Raw genomic sequence first — 14,464 nt, 5'->3', positions numbered from 1 at the left:
TATTATGCCGATGACATCCAGATCTATTTTGAGCTGAATGATGATCTAGCTATGTCCGTGAGTAACTTTCGAGAGTGCATGTGTGAGGTCAAGCAATGGCTTCTGGCAAATTTTCTTATCCTTAACGATAAGAAAACTGAAATTGTGGTCTTTGGCAGTGACGCTCTTTGTGCCAAACTTCATGATGCTTTTGGTTTTCTCACTAGTTCTTTCCCTGACACTGTTAGGAATCTGGGTGTGCTACTTGACAGCTCATTTAAACTTGATAAACAAGTATCTGCTGTCGTCAGATCTAGTTTCTACCAACTTCGCCTTATTTCCAGGGCCAAACACTACATCCCGCACAATGACTTGGAAAAGCTTATCCATGCCTTTGTTACGTCAAGACTAGATTACTGTAATTCACTTTATTATGGTCTCCACTCTACCCTTTTACATAGATTACAGACAGTCCAGAATGCCGCTGCACGCATTCTAACTAAAACTAAGAAGTTTGCTCACATCACTCCCGTCCTTGCTGATCTGCACTGGTTGCCTGTGAAATTTCGTATTCAATTTAAAATTCTGTTGTTTACTTTTAAAATTACTAATAACACAGGGCCAAGTTATCTTAAGGATCTCTTAAATTCATATCTTCCTACGAGGGCCTTAAGATCTTCCTCACAGTTATTGTTGGTTCAGCCCAGATCTCGCTTGAAGTCTAGAGGTGATCGAGCGTTCGCTCTAGCTGCACCTGAGCTGTGGAACAGTCTCCCGATTGGCATCCGGGCGTCTGATTCTATTCAATCTTTTAAATCACGGCTTAAAACATATCTGTTTGAACTTGCTTTTTCTACTAGTTAAATTCTCGCCTTGCTTCTAGTGAGTTGTTCTATTAATGTGTCTGGTTGTTTTGCGTTGTCCTGCACTGTCAATGTTTTCTATCACTGTGTTTGATGGTACAGCTTTACAGCTTTACTCTGCTATAGCTGTGTGCTATAGTTTATTTTATTAGTGGTTTTACCTGTGAACATAATCTCTCACTTATATGACTCTGACGTTATAGTGCTAATTATTTTATTGTTGCGTAGCCTATGTCCTCTATCACTGTGTATGATGGTACAGTTCTACTTTGCTATAGCTGTGTGCTATAGATTATTCCTATTAGTGGTTTTTACCTGTGAACATAATCCCACACTTATATGACTCTGATGTTTTAGTGTAAATCATTTTATTGTTTTATTGTTTCATGTAAAGCACTTTGGCATGCCCCTGGCTTTTAATGTGCTCTATAAATAAAGATTGTTGTTGTTGTTGTTGATGGAATACTCTGAAGGTGTGGTCTGACACTAAAATTGGGGCGCAGAGTCCGGTACAAGAAAAGCTCACAACTAAGACAAAACTGCTCCTGCAAGGAAAGCTCACTGTTATGCATGCAAGGTGATCAGCTCTAGGTGAGAAGACATTTAAATCTCACACTTGTTCTGCTGCATTTTTGAAGCTCAATTCCAGGAACAGATCGCAGGGTTCATTTTTATATACACTGCAACTGCCATGAGGACAGGGCCATTTTTTGTTGTTGTTTGTTTTTCCTTTTGCTCTGTGCAGCATTTTGGCAGCATTTTTAAATTTCTCTTTGTATTTTTTCTGTCTTTTACTAGTGAAGAGATGTAGCGTGAACAGTTATACAGTCTAAATATCCCATATGGGTCGTGTGAAATGGTGTTTTCAGTTTCATTCAGTTGAAGTAAAGAACGTTGAATATTTCTAAGTGTGCTGTTTTGAACCAACATGTCACAGTATGATCAGTGCTGTAATTTTTGACAGTCACTGTATCAATGTTATTTTTGCATCCCTTGAATAAAGGTTTTGACCTGCAAGTGCTAATTTCTTTAGTTATTGGGGTAAAATGGGTAATGTTAATAGGAAGGTGTTTGCCAATTCAGTAACCTAATTTAATGTTAATGGAAACTAACATTATCTCAAATTGTTTAGTTATAATTGTTGTTTAACTGAATCTTGATTTTTGATCTTGATTTGTTCTTTCCCAACATTTTTCAAAAGAAACAGTCTAATTTCTTTGCTGTGATTGATTCCAGAGAACACGGAAGAACTGACATTATTTAACTGTTGATTTATGTAGATTCAGTGGAGGAGTAATGCCAGTTTAATTCTTTACCTACTGTCAATGCAGTGAAATTAGACATTTTGTTTTGAAAGGTTACTGGTGGATGCCAGCAACCATCTTGGAAGAGAACAATATAATCTGTTATAAGGCCTCCATTTGAAAATTGTGTATTTGATACTAGAATATAATAGCAAAATGTAATTTGAAGATAACATGTAGTATTTAAGTGACCAAGTACTATTGGGTAAAAGTTATTGAATGGTGTTGGGATAAAGTGAGAAAATTGTGAAGGATTAAAATATTCCAAGAGCTCAAATTACTTCATCAAAACATGTTTAAGTCACATTTTATCAACACAAATTGCACAGGCTTATTGAACTTGAATAAATTGTGTTAAGTTAACTCAATTGTTTAAGTTGCTGCCAAAGCAAAACATCTGTGTGCAACAAATGTCCACCATTGAATTAAGTAAATCCAACAACATATTTTTTTCAGTGTAGTTTGGACTTTATGATTTCTGTAACTGGAAAATATTATTTTGTTTAAAGACAGAAGTGACCGCATAGTTGCAACATCAAAGGGAAATATTAATTAATTAGCATCAAGTATATTTGTTGCTTAAGCGTTTGCACTATAACTTAAGTAGGATTATAACTTTTAAGGAAGGAAAGATTTCAGATATTTAGTTCACTGTTTCAGTTATTTTATATGAAATTAAAACATTTACGTTGGTCAAATATGATGCTCTAAATCAAATAAAAGTTTGAAAATAAATGATGTTTTTTTAAATGCTGCAACAAATGTTCACAAAAAGTAACTATAATTAAAACCAGTTAAACAAAATCAAATGTTTGAATCATGCTTAACCAAATGCCAGGCTGGAGAGCTGAACCTAAAGTATACGTAGAAAGATTTCAACATCTGAGCAGTTTTTAATGTTTTTATCACATATAAATGTCACAGCAGTGGGTCCTGGCCCAATGCTTTGTGTTTTTGGTTTTCTTTGACTCTTGTTTTTCTTGGTTTTTGTTCTTCTTATTTATCAGGCTCTCAGTAATCTTAGTTCTCCCTCCCTCAGTGTTCATTTCAGCCTGTGTTTAGTTTCTGTTCCCGTGTCCCACGTTTCATCGTTTCATGTCGAGTCAGCCCTGTCTCTCTGTTTCCTGTGTCTCCCCAGTCAGCCCCGCCTCCCTCGGGCACTCATGTGTGATACAGAGTAATAAACCTGACTACATTTGCTACACTCTCTTTATTACCTGTTACTTTAAAATTCATACACTAATTATGTCTGCCCATCTCTCTAATGTGAAGGTCAAAGGTCAACATCCCAGTGACATAAGAATAATCCCAAAGGGGCAAAGGCAGCGGTTAATTTAGCACATTTAGCATTAAGGGTACAGCAAGGATATACTTTTACTTATTGTGGCAGGGGTGTGGTCTCTGGCCTGCTGCAGCGGAGGCTGGTGGCGGGACGTTGGACGGCACAGGTGAGGGTGATGGAGCTCATGACTCTCCCCTTTATAGTGACGGAGGAGACTGGCGTGGGGGAAGCGTGTAGTGGAGGAAGCCGAGGAGAGAGCTGGTTTCTGGCTACAAAGACAGCGTCAAACCAGAAAAGATTGCTCGTGGTCAAATAATGTGTAATAATGATGAAATAAATAGGCCATTGGGAAAAACGGGATTTTGAAATAAAGACTGACTTTGAAAAAAAGGACATTTTGGAATAAAAATGGCTGGGAATAAATAAAATGCCTCAGGAATAATCTCTGTTATTGTGAAAAATAATGATCATGAAATAATATTTCACAATAATAAGTAAATTTATATAGCAGAATGCAATATATTTCACAATAATGAGCTTTTTTTCAAAATGTTTTCAATTATTTCACAATATCATTCTCACATTACATATCTGTGTCTTATTTATTGACATAGTTATTTATTTCATCATGACTTATTTATTTATTTAATTTTGAACACTTTGGAGTTCCATATGGTTGTAGTGGGCTTGTAATGTAAATGTGGTCTGATTAAATGTGACATTAATGCTGACGCTGCTTAAACCTGATAAAACAGTTCTATTAGTGGGTCTGTGTGATCAGCATCAGTGGGTGAAGCTGAGGCCTTGACTAGTAGAACGTCATGTTGGTGTTTAACAACACATGAGCCAACATCAGACTCCGAGATCTTCTGATGCTAAAGATCAGAAGATCCAGTGTGACATCATCGTTACCTGGCAACAGCAGCCCTCATCTGACTTTATTGGAGGATATTTACACCAGCAACACGGTTTAGTTTGATATGACGGATCAACAACATGCTGTGATATCCAGTTCATCTGTAACAGATACTGGATCTAATCAGTCAGCAGATATTTGATCAGCTTATTTATAATTATACTAGAAACAAATACAACTGTGTTGGTGATTCATGCAAACTTGCATATCAGCCTTTGAAGGTTTTGTAGTATTGAGAACAAAGAGGTTGTGTTAGGGCTGAAAAGCCCGACTTGTTCTCCTCTGCAGGTCATCAAATGCACCACAGAAGTTTGTATTTGCACAGCCTGTATATGTTTGATGGCTTTATTATTCTCTGTTCAAAGACAGTAAATATGGAAAATGTCTCATGTAGTATCAGCTTCATGTAAAATGACTGCAAACATTTAGAGAACATGTGCTGCTGTTTGTCCTACATTTCAACACTGAATGAACCCTGAAAACGTGATGGCAGCTGGCAGGTTGGAGTTCACATGAAATATCGGCTGTATGAAGACTGGAAATATAGATGATAAAAACATGCAGCCAAACATTTGTGGACATGGATAAACTATCTGATCCAAAAAGCAGGAAGTGACACAGCTAGAAAGTGTGTAACAGCTGAAGTCAAATGTGATGCAGAGTTGAATCTGCACTTGGATCCATCTGTGAAAGGTCCACATGTAGGAATCACATGAGTCCTGATGTTTGTCAGTCCAGCTTGATAACTCCATCTACTGTGGGCTACATATACTGGGCTGGTAGCTCCACAGTGTTGGAAAGAAACTATTAAATGTGCAAAGTTTAAAATCAGAGGCTCTTCTAACACAGGAGCCATGTTGAGTTTAGATCACAGCCGACCACCGGCAGTCTGAAATGGAATGAAGCCCATTGACAGCCAGCAGGTCTAAACAGGAACACACCCATTTGTATGTGTGGCAATGATGTGGCTGCAGCTGACACAGGATTGGTTCAAACTAAACATCAGACACATTTCACAGAGTTCACAAATAAACTCGCGTTTTTATTTTTGAAGATGATCATAAAGTAGAATTTATGGTCCAGTAGAAACAGCAGGAGGTTTGAGCCCCTCAGCCCTAAACTGAGTGTTTCAGCTGATCTGAGGCTTTCTGGGAGTTTGTTCCAGATATAAGGAGCATAAAAGCTGAATGTAGCTTCTCCGTGTCTGGTTCTGACTCTGGGAACTGATAAAAGACCGGATTCAGATGACCTGAGGGATCTGGAAGGTTCATACTGGGTCAGGAGGTCACTGATGTATTTTGGTCCTAAACCATTCAGAGCTTTATAGACCAGCATCAGAACTTTAAAGTCTATCCTCTGACGGACAGGCAGCCAGTGTAAGGACCTCAGAGCTGGACTGATGTCCACTTTTTTGGTCTTAGTGAGGACTCGAGCAGCAGAGTTCTGAATGAGCTGTAGTTGTCTGACTGATGTTTTAGGTAGACCTGTAAAGATGCTGTTACAGTAATCAAGCCTACTAAAGATGAATGCATGGACTAGTTTTTCCAGGTCCTGTTGAGACATCAGATCTTTTATCCTTGAAATATTCTTGAGGCGATAGTAAGCTGATTTTGTTATTGTCTTAATGTGTTTTTCTAAGTTTAGGTCTGCATCCATCACTACACCCACATTTCTCGCCTGGTTTGTGGTTTTTAGATGTATAGATTGAAGTTTTCTGGTGACCTGTAATCGTTTTTCTTTGGTGCCAAAGACTATTACTTCAGTTTTGTTTTTGTTTAGCTGGAGAAAATTGTACGGGGCCTTGGTCTCCTGGTGACATTGTGATATATATTTGTGTGTCATCTGCATAGCTATGACAGTTTATTTTGTTGTTCTTTATAATCTGTGCCAGTGGGAGCATGTAAATGTTAAACAGAAAGGGTCCCCAGATGGAACCTTGGGGAACTCCACATGTGATACTTGTCTGCTCGGATGTGAAGTTACCTATTGATACAAAGTATTTCCTGTTTTCTACGTATGTTTTGAACCAGTTTAGTACAGTTCCTGAAAGACCTGTCCAGTTCTCCAGTCGTTTGAGTAATATGTTGTGGTCAACTGTATCAAATGCTGCACTGAGATCCAGTAAAACTAAAACTGACATTTTTCCACTGTCTGTATTCAGACATATGTCATTAAACAGCAGAAACAGGATTTGGAGGAAGATGTTAATAGATTAGAAAGAATTGTACACTGTGAATCAATGCAAGTCTTTCTATATAGACAGATCTGTAATAATCCCTCAGGTAGGTTCCTCTGGGACAGTCACAGATAGAGACACCAATTCTGACATCCTTTGAAAGTCTGACTTTGAATTTTCATCACTCGTCATGCACACAGATGTTAATTCTACATATTCCTGGTACTGAACTCTAAATCAATATGAAGAAAATGCTCCTGCTAATCTGCATCTATGTTGATATCAAATCCTTTTCCAGCACATGGATAAATCTCTATAAATCTTTCAGTCTGATCAGAATGGGCACAGTGTTGTTATTGCAGCTCCCTGATGTTTGAAAAGCTAAATGTCCATTTTAAAGTGCTCGTGTGTAGGATTGTGTTTCCTTCCTTTGTGCAGTTCTTACAGTAAACATGTTTGAATGTTTCCTGTTCCCCTGATGCTTCTTCCTGTTGGATAAAATTGGTTTGAATAACATGTTCTTATAGGTTTCAATGAACTTCAAACTGTGATCCACTTACAAAACTGCCTCATTTTATTGGAACGATCCACATTTGCATCCATTCACGGTACATTTGACATCTGAACACGTTTGTACACATGATGAAAGGACAGATGGTGTTTGTGTGTCCTTCTTAAACTCAGTGTGGATGTTTCATCATGTAGAACTACTTAGAACAAAGTCTTTGGAACATTTGGAGAACACGTTTAGGAAAGTAACATCCTGGTAGAACATTTTCTTAAAGCAAAGCAGAGCTGCAACATGACTGTGAGCATTCAGAAGAATAAAGTCAGAATACTTTATTATTATGAAGACTAAAGTGCACCTTAATGCTGCCGATGAACACACATGTTCTTTGTGAAAGCATGTGTGAGCATAGCTGACGTGCACCACACTGACCCCACTCGCCCCATTTCTTCATCCACTTCTTGCTCTTGTGCTTGAAATGAGACGCAGCAAAAGTCAGAGGCTCTAAAATCCACACAAAGGGGGCTCGTTAGATCAGGATACTGGATGTGATCCATAGAAAACATGGATAATACACCACTTTATTTGAAGCATCTGTAGCACTGCCTCAGCTCTGGATGTTTCCACAGACTCCTCTGTGCACCTAAAGGAAAGGTCAAAGGTCAGCAGCACATGTAGTTGGGACAATTCTTCAGTTGCACAAACTCTACAATTTTTTTCCTCCAATGACGACTTTTCACTTGCAGAAATGGTCCTGTGTGATTTCCAGGCTGTGATATAAAAACTAGTTCCTAATGGCAGCGACTCACTCAGTAAACATGTGTTTCCTTCACCAACCTCACACACAGATCCAATAAGATCAGGAAGTGGGCAGTATAGTACAATATGTGTTATTCTGTGCTGCACTGCCCAAACTAAAGATCTGCTGAAGTGTTGGAAATGATCCAGATGTTTATTTTGGACGATACAGCAGAAGATCAGACATGAAAGTGGAGATAACACAGAAGACCTGCAGCAAAGGTCAGAGGTCAGACTGGGCCCTGGATTCAACAATGAGCCAATGATCATCAAGCAGTGACTAAAGCAGAGCCCTGACGTTCTGACATTCATCACACAGTCAGAACAAATGTCTGCTGATGACTTCATCTCATGAAACGACTGATAGATGTCAGTTCATTGATCAGCTGAGCTGCTGATCTTCATCGTCACAGAAACATTCAGCTTGTTTCAATCAGTAAATAACTCCCACTACTCCCAGTTTGAACTGTTCCCACTCAAAATGCTGTGAGAACAATGATCATTGTAGAACTTCACAAACATCACGTGTTGTTTTCCACATGTAAGATCAGCAAACACACAGAAACTTCCTGTTGCCACACACGGCCTCTAAAATCTCTTCCACGCTTTCTGTCTGAAGTCCACTCTCTGTGTCGGATCCACAGGAAACAACAAGATCTTATTAACATGGTTTTCAATGTGTCTCCTTCCAAAAAGTCCAACCAATGAACAAATGTGTGTATTTGTGGAGGCCGAACAAAAGCATGACACATTTCTCTGTTTCTATAAACTGGAGTCAAACACAAACATGAAGAGTTTCACTGACAGACTCCAAAATGCCCCCACAGTGGATCAAAGGGAAATCCTACAGTGTGGCCAGAGACTCTTAATGGCTCCAACATCAACACATCCACAATGTTGGATCCAGTTCTGCCTCACAGAGTTACTAAGACACACCCTCTGCCAGCATCACAACAGCTCCACCTGCTTCACCTGCCTCCTCAGCATCTGTACACCTGAAGAGAAAAGAAAGGCTCCAACAGCTCAAATCTACAAAGGATTCATGAAGTTTCATCCAACAATAACATGTTTGCCTTCCACAGTGTGCTGTTAGACACCACTGTACCTCTGCCATTTCAAAAAGAGCAGCTTGGGAACATTTTGGCTCCAAACACTTTGTGTTTAAGTTCTTTGTTTTCTTTGTGAAGCCGACAACATCTGGAGCTTTGTGACTCATAGAAACATCATTTTGTTCTTTAGATGACAGCAGATTGGGACTGAATAATCAATCACTATCAAACCAATAAAGACAAACATGCTGATTTTACAGGAACTTTGTTGGAGAAGCTGCAAAGACATGAAACTGGTGGAGATCCCAAACCAGTTGATAGTGCTGGTTATTCCAAATAAAGCTGTTTCCCTTTGAGATGAAATGACTTTGTGTCCTGATATATAATAAAGATGTTGTTGTTTTTGAGCCCCTGTATTAAAAGTAGTTTAAAGTCAGCTTGAGTTTGATGTCTTTATGTCAAAGCTGCTCATGATGTTGAGCTGCTGATGGAATAAAAACAATATAAAAGCATGTAGTCCAGACTTAAATGTAGCCTGTTGTTAGCTGAGGTCCACACACAGTGTTTGACAGTGTAAAGTGTGTGAAAGGGCTGCTGGTGGAGCTCACTAGGATGAGCAGGTGACCACGAGGTGGAGAGCAGCTGGCCTGGCTTTGACCCGGGCCACGCCCCCTTTCTCTCTGCTTTGCTGTCACTTATCTTCACTGCTCTGTCCAATAAAGCTGAAAAAGGCCCCGAATCAAAGAAATCTGCTGCAGCCTCTGAAATGTCTTCTGTTTCCTTCCCGACGGCTTTTTCACCGTCAGCCCATCAGACAGTCCAGCAGCATTTATGATGATGTCATGATGTTGAAGAGGCTGCTACGGTGGCCTCCCATGACCCCCAGCCTCATCACAGCTGAGATGCAGACATTTGAAAACATTCAGCAGACAACTGAATAACAGTCCAACACAACAGTCTGTGTGCAGACACACACTGACCTTTCATATAGTCAAAGGAGTCAAACACAGCTGGTTGAGTCATTTCTCTGTGAGTCTAAAGTGAATCTAGTATTTGAAAGTCCACTTCCTGTATTTGTTGTTGAAGACTTCTTCAGCTTCTTCTCAAGGACATCAGCTGCTTGTTTGGCAGCAGAGGCAGTTAAGAAGCTTCCTGAAAAACACTGAACAGTGAGTTCACTGTGGCATATGACAGATTCAGCTTTCTGTGTGCAAATGTGTCTGTGTCGACCTTTCAAATGCTGTTGAATCCAAAACATCAGCGGCTCCTCGGCTGCTCACTTCATGCACTTCTGTCTGTGTGACAGTCCAATGACATCACAGCTGTTTCCAGCCCCAGTGTCTCAGGACTGGACACCTTTAAACATGTCGAGGATCAAACAGCGTCCAGCTAAACACACATGAAACTATCAGAGCTGACAATCATTCCAATAACATCTAATGGTTCATGTATGTAGACACAGGACTACAAGGAAATGGCTCTCAGCATCTGGCTGTGGGAACACATGAGTCCCTGTTTGTGTTCAGATTGTGTGCATGTTTTAGACGTGTGTCACATGTAGAAACACAACAATCCCACAATGACACACAGATGTGTTTGACACAGCTGTGCAGCTGTAAGTTGTTTCTAATGATTCATTGAAGCTCTTCTAACATTCTGGAGACGATCAGTACATGAATCTGTTCAACACGACAACAATTTGACTTCAGTGTGAACGTTTGCATTAAATAACCTTCTTCATCCAGCTGACAGCATCTTCATCCTATGATGTGAACAGTTCCTCCTGTTGATGACAAACCTCTGACAGGATCTGCTTGAGGAGCTTTTTCATGTGCAGCTCTCTGAGCTCAGGGCTGAGCTGCTGTTTCATCTTTAAGAGCTGCTGCCTCCTCGCCGGACTTGTTCTCCTCTTCTTCTCCTAATGACACCATTTCTGCTTCATATAAAATTCAATAAAGATGCTGACATGTATCTGTAGCAACAACATCATTGAATCTAGAACAACTGGAGCCAAACCAGTGGCTCTGCTGGGATCACTGGTGAGCCAACACTTCCTTGTTGATGCAGATTTCAGGGCTTCCTTTTGCTCCTCCGTTATAACTGTTCTCTCTTCTCAACACATGATGACACAAAGGAATCAGCAGTGACAAAGATGATGCTGAAGAGAAGCACACACTTCACACATATAACAGAGCAGTGCAGTTACACACACCTCTGCTCGACATCAGGCCTCAAACAAAGACACAAAACACTAACTTGACTCTAAACAGAAGAAACGAGCAGCTGTTTCTGTTCTGTGCTTATTTATATTTGACACACATGCTTCTCTTTGTGCAAACACACATCGCACTATAAGGGTAACCTCGCACACAATGATTGGACAGCACAGTGATGATGCTGGGAGATCCTATACGCAGCAACACAGAAACACTGAGAACTTTAAACAATGATGGAAAGTGTTATAAATGACTTGTTGGCCTCTGATCTGTCACAAACAGCTGAAACGTGTCTCTCATGAGTCACATGAAGGTTTTTGACAGAAAGGACAAAAAGTAGCTGCAGTCAGTTTGTGTCATTTTTAGATTTATTCATCTGGGAGAAAAATCTGAGGGACATTAAAATGTGTTTTCAACAGAGACAAGAACATGAATATAACAGAACAGGTAAATGAACATGTTTCAAGTAAACAGCTGGACTGATCAGGTCCAAACACAGAGTGATAAACTTGTCAAACAGCTGTCATATCTTTATATAGAAGCTCTTTATAAATGCTGCTCACTGCAGTCTGTTTACTAATAATGTCAAAGTGTTAGAAACACAGAAACATCAGAATGGTCTTTGTTCACAGAAACCTGTCTGGGATCCTTTGTTGTTCTTTTGATGCAGAGTTACATTATAAATATAAAGAGTTATTTCAGAGTCTCATCAGTTTTCCTGCATGTCTTTATTTAACACATCAGCAGGGCTGAAGCTCTCATGTTAAACACACACTGATCTATGGACACGTTCATGTGTTTCTAACAGAACCAGGCTGTTATCAGCCTGCACTAACATTATGTCACACACACTGAATGTAACAGCGACAGTTTACATCATCACACAATCAGCTGTGATTGTTTCACTGTCATCAAACGAGTCAACAGGAAGTAGAATCAATAGAAACCAATCATTTACTGACAGCATGTCTGATGGAAATAAGTGCAGATTATGTATGAAGTCTAACTGCACACAGTAACTGTGTTACAATAAGGACTTAACAGCGCCCTCTGCTGGAGTGTTTCAGTACTGCGTTAACTAGAATACACCACCTCCTCCTCACACCACCTGCTACAGCTCTACTCTTCTATGACTACAGTCATCCACAGCACTGATGTGAGGTCACATGGTTCATATGTAAGGAGCACAGCTGACCTCAGGTCAGTTTAATGACTGTGAGCAGCAGCTGTGTTATTGTCACTGTGACAGGGAGACACTCTCAGACACAGCGCTCATGTCAGCTTGTTCTCATGCAGGAGGATCAGGAGCTCCATGTTTGTCTTTCTGTTTGAATCATGATGTGTTTGTGCCATCAGAGTCTGTCATGAGTACTCAGGGTTTCACAGCAGCTCTTCTGGATGCTGACGAGGACTCCAACCTCATGTTTCACCTCTCTGAGCTTCTGATGTCTGTGAACACTCGTGTTTCTTCTCTGGGCTCATCTGGACAAAAACACCTTTCTGTGTTTGGCTGCAGCCTCATTCTGACTGACAGGAAGTGTGTTATCCATGAGCTGCACTTCTGTGAGGAAGTTTCCTGCTGTGTTTCCTGTCTGTGGACAAACACGAGTGTTCCAGCTGAGGACTTGGTTCCTTCCACCTGTCCATACAGGACATCACGCTGTCTGCAGCTCTGTAAATGCAGCTCCAGGTCCTTCCACGTGCTGCTCTGTATTTGTGCAGTTTGTAGTGTGTCCTGGGAAACGTAGCACACATGGTGTTCTTCTGCTGTTTCCTCCTTTCACTGAGTGTGAAACACTGACGCTGTGCTGTTGTTCACAGAGGGGAGCTGATTCTAGCTGCAGCTGGACTCTGTCATCTAACTGAATGTGTTGGTGCTGATCACGGGGCTCTGAGGGGGGAGCAGCAGGAGGACTCTGGATGCTGACGTCAGTGTATCTGTGGAAGCTCCCACAGCGTGTCTGTCATTCAATATTGTGCTGTATATTGTATCTATGCAAAGATGAACAGACTGTGTGTTCACTGGTCTCTGTGCTGCAGCTCTGATGTCATCATCACTCCCTCCTCCACCCTCAGCAGTCCCAGCATGCTGCTGTGGTGCACCCCACCCTCACTCTACACCTGAGCCACAGACCACACCCTCCACCTCAATATACACCACAGTTTTCTCTGCTGTGGAAATGAGATCAGGAGGAAATCATCATTATTATTATTTAATAAACGCTCACATTAATGTGGGCTTATTTGTTTCATATTAGAAACATTAGTTGAGTGTTTTTAGTATAAAATGGTCAAAGTCCCTCTTTTTGCTCCTCCCCTCACCTGTGGATGGGCGGTGCCGTTACCGTGGTGACAGCTTGGATGTGTTTCAGTCCTGCCTGGTTATCACTGCAGGAATCTTTCACATTTATTACAGGTAATAACTCTGATTTTTCTGTGTATTATGAACCAAATGTATCCTGATACACACAGAGATGGATGAGCAGAGGTTGTTTTGCAGTTTATGTAGTTACTATGGACTTAATGCATACATATTATTAAAATTAGGGCTATAACAGTTGTATTGATGTATAGCAACTTGAAATGCTCCCACAAATGGCTCCACAGCATGTAAAAATATAACAAAAGCTCTGGCGGACTTGGTTCTGTGGTCAGTCTTAAAGGGTGAAGTTAAACTCTGTAATCTTCACTGTGTCACAGAGTTCAGTGAGTCCCGTTATTCACAGTATCAATCAGATCATCAGAGAACAGCTGATCAGCAATCAGTGGTGCCAACAGCGCCTCCTGTGGTGAGAGGATGCAATAATGCAATGTAGCATTTTTCCACTCAACACTTGCAGTCATGGAAACTGTCTGTTGGATCTGTGTGACGTTGCTTTCTTGGTTAGAGTTCCTCACAAATGTCCAGATGATTCTTCTAATGAGGCGTCGACCATGTTTGCAGCTCTTTGGAAGAAAACGTCGCCCTTTGCCATCCTTACTTTTCTTTGACTTCTTCAAATGCAGCTGAACTCCAGCTGGTATTTTCTTGGACTTTGCAGCTGTTTCTGGTCATCAGTTCATTCCTGCAAACCTCTGAAGCTGAACAACAATGATGCTGCATTGCTGGCTGATCCCAAAAGGTTGATTCTGTTCATCTGGACGTTTTCAGAAACGTTTGCTCACTGATCAGGTGACTTCTTCAGTCTCAGCTGACTGCAGCTTTACAAGCTTACAAACAGCACATTTGCACAATGACTGAAAGCAGCAGCACCTGATATATATGATACTAATATAATACATATACATATATAATCCATACTAATGATGAAGGAACTGAGCTCACAGTCCATTGTTCATTCAGTGAACTACTCAGTTTATTTTGGGCCTCAGA

At 40.5% G+C, this 14,464-nt stretch overlaps 1 protein-coding gene across 3 annotated transcripts in view; it reads right to left on the bottom strand.

Moving 5' to 3' along the window:
- The window catches only part of LOC146577113 (protein NLRC3-like), a 560,242-nt gene that overhangs the window by 217,080 nt on the left and 328,698 nt on the right, over positions 1–14,464 (bottom strand). For 2 of the 3 annotated variants that reach the window (XM_085268107.1, XM_085268104.1), the window contains exon 13: positions 14,344–14,464. This exon is cut by the window's right edge and continues 803 nt beyond it. The exons of the other annotated variant lie outside the window; for it this stretch is intronic. The gene's annotated coding sequence lies outside the window, so the exon portion shown is untranslated. Of the gene's footprint in view, positions 1–14,343 lie in introns of those variants that run through there. 3 annotated transcript variants of the gene reach the window in all.

This window comes from Mchenga conophoros, linkage group LG3 (assembly GCF_057382185.1).
Source record: "Mchenga conophoros isolate Kocher_MC1m ecotype Shallow Benthic linkage group LG3, M_conophoros_male_GT1.1, whole genome shotgun sequence".
Taxonomy (NCBI): Eukaryota; Metazoa; Chordata; class Actinopteri; order Cichliformes; family Cichlidae; genus Mchenga; species Mchenga conophoros.
This window is presented reverse-complemented; position numbering and strand designations above follow the sequence as displayed.